The sequence below is a fragment of the Camelus bactrianus genome, chromosome 4 (genome assembly GCF_048773025.1).
Source record: "Camelus bactrianus isolate YW-2024 breed Bactrian camel chromosome 4, ASM4877302v1, whole genome shotgun sequence".
NCBI lineage: Eukaryota > Metazoa > Chordata > Mammalia > Artiodactyla > Camelidae > Camelus > Camelus bactrianus.
Window position 1 is genome coordinate 87,810,582 of NC_133542.1, and position 6,769 is coordinate 87,817,350.

Here is a 6,769-nt window from a genome sequence, read left to right on the forward strand (position 1 = left end):
TCAAAGATTTCAAGGATTAGCGAAAATGCCCAACCTATTACGCAAGCAATCCTGGATGCCCAGAATCTAATCCAGTTGATGAGTTTACTTAGGTCAGTTTTTTTGTGGAATTGGTACAAAATGTTCAAATGACTTTTCACCAGGAAAGCAAAACAAACAAACAAACAAAAAAACCCGTCTTTATACAGCACCCTCATCAACATTCTCCAGTGGTAATAAAGGAACTCTGTAACTCTGCTAATTCCTTAACACAAAATCATGATTGTCAAAGATCAAATCACAGTCCCAGACTCCTTTCTCTCTAGATGAAATCTAGGCAATTTGAGTAATATCCAGCCTATGCACTTATTGTCAATCCTAGAAATCAAAGGATAGGTGCACTGCTCCCCCTACTGGCTTTGCAACTGCAGTAAAAGATGAATTTAACCTCAGAACTCTCAATCTTTTAACTAGTTCCTTTCTCCAGTGACCAAGAAATAGAAGGACGATGCAAATTTCTTAAAGTAAACCCTATCCAAAGATTTACAGAACCTTTAGCAAATACTACATTAAAGAGTTAACATAAACATGTTTAAACCCTTAAAAATAAATTTTGTTCATTTATTTTTGCGGATATTTGCTGGAACTACTGAAATTTTCTGATGTTGATGACCCTGGAGAGTCAAGGACTAGAAAGGGAACTTAAGAAAGGAAAACAATAGTAAGGCCATTTCAGATTTCCAGGCAATGTTCCCATACATCTCCTATTATCTCCCCTCTCAAAACCTGCAGAAACTTTGCCACCCCATTCTTCCAACACTGAAATATACAAGTATATACAGTGTCTACCTTTAATTTCTCTGAACTCCCAGAAAAGACTATGGATGTACAGAATTTTTTTAAGTAAAAGTGGAAATCTTGTGATGTCCCTGATTCTTGAAAACTCATAGGCATAACAGCAGTGGTTTAAAGATGCCGGCAATTTAATTCCCCTCATGGAAGCCAACTGTTACTCAGATGGCTTAATGGCTACTTCCCACCGTATTGATTACCTAGCTGGTAGTCCAAAGTAGATGTTTCAGACTGTATCTCCTCTCTTCCAAGGTTGAAATATACTCCTGACTGGTATTCAACCAAACTCACTCATTTGGTCATCTGGTAAATATTTACTAAGCACTTACAATCTGTCAGGCAACATTCTAGGTGCCATGGACTTGTGAACAGGTGGCCTCAGCCCCTGTTTCATTGAAAAGACAAAGGCCAGCTTAGTGAGTTCCCATTCATTCTCCTTACATCTCAACAACTTTGTACACCTCCACATATACTAGGTCAAATTCCAACTCTGAATTTGTCCTTGACCAACTTGGGCCATGAGTCTCACACCAACTCTAATTTTTCTGACATGTCTGTCATTAAGCCACTACACATTTCCTATCTAAACATGTGTTGGTGTAAAACTGTACACCAACAAATTAGATGTCACTCATGTCTGTTATTGCCTTGAATTAGTATTCAAAGATTTCACTGCCATCTGACTTTTCACATATGTCTGTGTTTTCTCCTCAACTAAATTAAAAGTTCTTTGAAACAAGAAACACATGGCCTGACATAGAATTACATAAAAAGTCTTAAAAGGATATTAAAATAAAACATAATTAACAACTCATCTTTTTTGAAAAGAATAATATTATATTAAATATAGCCTATCAGCAAAGTTTTATATACTATGAAAATTAAATTGCTATGAATGAAAATTAGATTGTTTTATGTTAAGATGTTAACTGTAATCCTCAGGGCAACTTCTAAAAAAATAATTAATAAAACACAGAAAAAGAAACAACAGAATGTATCAATTTAACAAAAAAGAAGGCAATGAAGAATTAGAGGAACAAAAAGGGTATAAGCTATATAGAAAACAAACAGCAGATGACAGGCATAAATCCTACCTTATCAGCAATTATATTAAATGTAAATGGACTAAATAGTTTCCCTCTACAATCAAGAACAAGACTAGAATGTCTGCTCTCATCACTTCTAGTCATCATCGTACTAGAGGCTCTAACCAGAGCAATTAGGCAAGAAAAAGAAATAAAAGCATCCAGGCTGAAAAGGAAGTAAAATTATCTCTATTCACAGATGACATGATCTTGTATATAGAAAATCTAATGAATTTGCACCCCCCAAAAAAATTTAGAATTAATAATTGAGTCAGCAAAGTTGCAGAATAGAAGATCAATATAAAAAAAAATCAATTGTATTTCTATACACTATCAATGAACAATACAAAAATGAAATTTAAAGAACAATTCAATTTACAATAGCATCAAAAATAATAAAACCCTCAAGAATGAATTTAATAAAAGAAGTGCAAGAATTATACACTGAAAACTACAAAGCATCATTAAAAAACTTAAAGAAGACCTAAATAATTGAAACACCTCCTGTATTCATGGATCAGAAGACCTAATATTGTAAAACAGCAATACTCCCCAAACTGATTTTTGTATTCAACATAAACTCAACAATCCCAGCTACCTTGTTTTGCAGAAATTGATATGCTGATGATCCTAAGACTCAAATGGAAATGCAAGGGACCCAGAACAGCCAAAATAATATTGAAAAAGAATAAAATTAGAGAATTCACATTTCCCAGTTTCAAAAGTTACAGTAATCAAAACAATGTGATATTGGCATAAAGCTAAACATACAGATCAACAGGATAAATAGACCCCTGTATCTATGGCCTGGTTTATATACCAGAAATAAGTCCATATATCTAGAACCAACTGCTTTTTGACAAGAGTGCCAAAAACATTCATTGAAGAAAGGACAGTCTCTTCAACAAATGATCCTGGATCACTCAATACCCATAGGCAAAAGAATAAAGTTGTATCCCTACCACACAGAATATACAAAAATCAACTAAAAGTGGATCAATGTTGTAAAGAGCTAAAACCATAAAACTCCTAGAAGAAAACCTTCTAAGAGGGGAACTCTTCATGATCTCAGATTTGGCAATGTCATTCTGAGATATGACACCAGAAGCATGAGCAACAAAAGACACAGGAGGTAAGTTGGACTTCATCAAATTAAAAACTTCTGCCCATCAAGGACATTATCAAGAAAGTGAAAAGACAACCTGCAGAATGGGAGAAAACATTTGCAAATCATCAGATAAAGGTTTAGTATGTGGAATAAATGAACTCCTACAACTCAACAATGAAATGACAAACAACCCAATTAAAAAATGGGCAAAGGACTTGAGTAAACACATTCCCAAAGAAGACACACAAATGGCCAACAAGCACATGAGAAATGCTAAGGCATCAGGGAAATACAAATTGAAACCACAAAGAGATACCACTTCACACCCACTAAGATGACTATAATCAAAAAGATAACAACAAGTGTTGGCAAAGATGTGGAGAAATTTGAATTGCCATACATTGCTGGAGGGAATATAACATGGTGTAGCCACTTTGAAAAACAGTCTGGCAGTTCTTCAAAAAGTAAAACAGAGTTGCCATTATAACCTAGCAATTCCACTCCAAGGTGTATACTTAAGAGAAGTCAAAATACACTTCCACACAAAAACTTGTACACACATGTTCACAGAAGCATTATTCATAATAACCAAAAAGTAGAAGTAATCCAGTTATCCTTCAACAGATAAAGGCATCAACAAAATGTGTATATTCTTACAAAGGAATATGTTTCAGTCATCAAGAGGAATGAAGGTCTTGGGCCTGCACAGCTCCTGAGAGAAGATGAGAGGGTGGGTGCCCCTGGCCCGCTGGGCAGAGTCTTCCCTGAAGCCGAGGCTCCTCAGAGTCAGCCCTGCTGGTGGAACATCTGCATGACCTGCAGTCACATGACCTGTAGCCATGTGACCCTCGCAGAGCTGGTGGCCAGCGCAGTCGCTACTGCAGCTGGGGGCGGTGACCGTGATGAGATGAAACTCACCACTCTAGACCAGTGAGTGGGCGGCCAAGTACATCAGGAACTGCATCACCCAGACAAGTTCTTCACCCTGGGGCTCTCCACTGGGAGCACCCCACTTGGCTGCTACCAGAAGCTGATTGAGTCCTATAAGAACAGAGATCTGTCCTTCAAATATGTAAAGACTTTCAACGTGGACGAGTACGTGGGCCTTCGAGACCACCCGGAGAGCTACCACTCCTTCATGTGGAATAACTTCAAGCACACTGACATCCACTCAGAAAACACCCACATTCTGGATGGGAACGCAGCTGACCTGCAAGCTGAGCGTGACACCTTTGAAGAGAAGATCAAGGTTGCAGGTGGGATGGAGCTGTTTCTTAGAGGAATTGGCCCCGCCCAACACATTGCCTTCAACCAGCTGGGCTCCAGTCTGGTGTCCAGGACCCGTGTGAAGATGCTGGCCATGGACACCATCCTGGCCAATGCTAGGTTCTTTGATGGAGATCTTGCCAAGGTTCCCACTGTGGCCCTGACAGTGGGTGTAGGTGCTGTCATTGATGCCGGAGAGGTGATGACCCTCGTCACAGGTGCTCACAAGGCATTTGTTCTGTACAAGGCCATCAAGGAGGGGGTGAACCATAGTGGACCATGTCTGCACACACAGTGTGTGTGACGAGGATGCCACCCTGGAGTTGAAAGTGAAGACCATCAAGTATTTCAAAGATTTAATGCCTGTTCACAACTTGGTGGATCGCTTGTGCAATATCAAAGAGAAAAAAAAACCAGGAAAAAGCCAGTCTTCTATGAAGCCATACAGTGATTAGCCTGTGCTGCTGCTAGTGTCAAGTGCCTCACTGGGACAGGCGGGTCTTTCTGGACATTGTCTTCGGGAGGACAGAACTGTATCTCTTCAGTCTAGTATGGTTACCCCAGATAAGTGGGTGAACTTGTTCTTGGCTCTGCAGTGTGGAGCCTGGCACGGAGTTTAGCTACTTGTTTGTAACTTACTCTTAATCAGAAAAAAAAAAAAAAAATCACTCCATAATTTTGATGTCTGCCTACTGATTAGGGTTTTTTAGCTTTTTCTTCTGCCTCTGACACTGTTCACTGATACTCCTGTTAGGATTTTCTATCATTGTGGGTACTGATTCTCAATTGGGAGGGAGCTAGGAGTTTATGAACATTGGACAAAACCCCTTTGGAGCATCTCGAGAGCCCCTGTTGAGCAGGCCTGTCCCTTCTTTGAAAATCGGTTCCAGATTAAGGAAAAAACACCCTCAATGTCTAAAATCAGTACAAGGCAGCAGTCTCCCTGGTCAGTCACAAGTGCCATGGAAAGCAGACTATCCCGTACTTTCTTGCCCAGTTGGTTTTTTTTTTTTCTGTTCTCTCAGTTGGCCTTTCCATGAACTCCGAGGACTCCTTGGGGGAGGATTTGGGTGGCTAAAGAGAAGGCTTTTGCTAATAAACTCAGAGCCCCAAGGGGCCCAGCCACATCAAACTCCCTTCCCTCAGGGGCCCTCCAGTAACGGGAGGAAGGCGGAAACCCTTTTCCTACCAGAGCCCTGTGTTTTGTTCCAAAGTCTCACCATGGCACCTCTCTTACATACTCATTCATAAGTAGGCAGTCCACTGGGCAACAGACACCGCCAAGATTCACTGCTGTGTTCAGCAAGGTGATGGGGCCGGGGCAAGCAGCTCAATTATGAGTTTAGAAACAACACACAAGTGACAAGTTCTCCTGTGTCCCCAAGAGTTGAGTGCCAAAAGCATATCAACTGCTTCTGAAGTTGCCTAATATCTTTTCCCCACGTAGAAGACCCTGCCCATCTAACCCCTCCAGGTTCCTGTGGCATGGTCTGATGTCCCCTGGACATCAGGAATCACACTGCTTTTGCCCCTTCATCCTTGTTCACGAGATGAGTCTATTGCTCTGCCTTCCTTTTACTCTTAGGCCTTGATGGTTTACATGCTGCACCTCCTTCTCCCTACTTTTGTGCCTGTTTAAAGCTGCTGCTGCCTCTATTTCTGGGAAAGATCCTTCAGAGCCTGGCTCGGGCCTCTCTTTAAGTGCCGTGTTTGGTACCAGCATTTCATCTTCACCTTTTATACGTGATTATGCTGTTATTCTGTTTTAAGCTAATGGATCAGTGGACTTGTTTACAATGTGATATTTTCTACTAAATCCAGTATTTTCAAGTAAAAAAAAAAAAAGAATGAAGTATTGATATATATTACAACATGGATGAAAACATTATGCTAAGTGAAAGAAACCAGACATGAAAGGTCATAGTGTTCTTCTTAAAGATATTTTGACTGTTCTGGGTCCCCTGCATTCCCGTGAGTCTTAGGATCATCAGCTTGACCATTCCTGCAAATAGAATAGATTTCACAGAAAAGAAATCCACTTTGCAAAGAGGCAAATCCACAGAGACAGAAAGTAGATTAGTGGTTGTCGGGGGTTCAATGAGTTGTCGGGGAAGGGAAAATGACCACTAATGGGTGCAGGATTTCCTCTTGGGGTGATGAAAATGTTCTAAAATTAGCTGGTGGTAATGGTTGCACAACTCTGTAAACGTGCTTAAAACCACTGAATTGTAGACTTTAAAAGAGTGAATTTTATGGCATATGAATATAGGGTATATTTCAATAAAGCTGTCATTTAAAAAGATCCAGCCCATCCTAGAAAATTAGGATGGCATAGTTATTATGTTCATTTTTCTTTCTAGTCCTCACAATTTATGGCAACTTTGTACACAGAAGTGCCAAACATACATACCTAGATGAGTGCCTATTTACTTTGCATTGTTTCAAATATTTGTTGGAGTTTCTCAAGCGGTTCAGACTC

The 6,769-nt window shown here is 39.9% G+C and overlaps 1 pseudogene; it reads left to right on the forward strand.

Annotated features, from left to right (window-relative positions):
• Positions 1 to 3,746: 3,746 nt before the first annotated feature.
• On the forward strand, positions 3,747 to 4,811 carry LOC105078861 (glucosamine-6-phosphate deaminase 1-like; annotated as a pseudogene).
• The last annotated feature ends 1,958 nt before the right edge of the window (positions 4,812 to 6,769 follow it).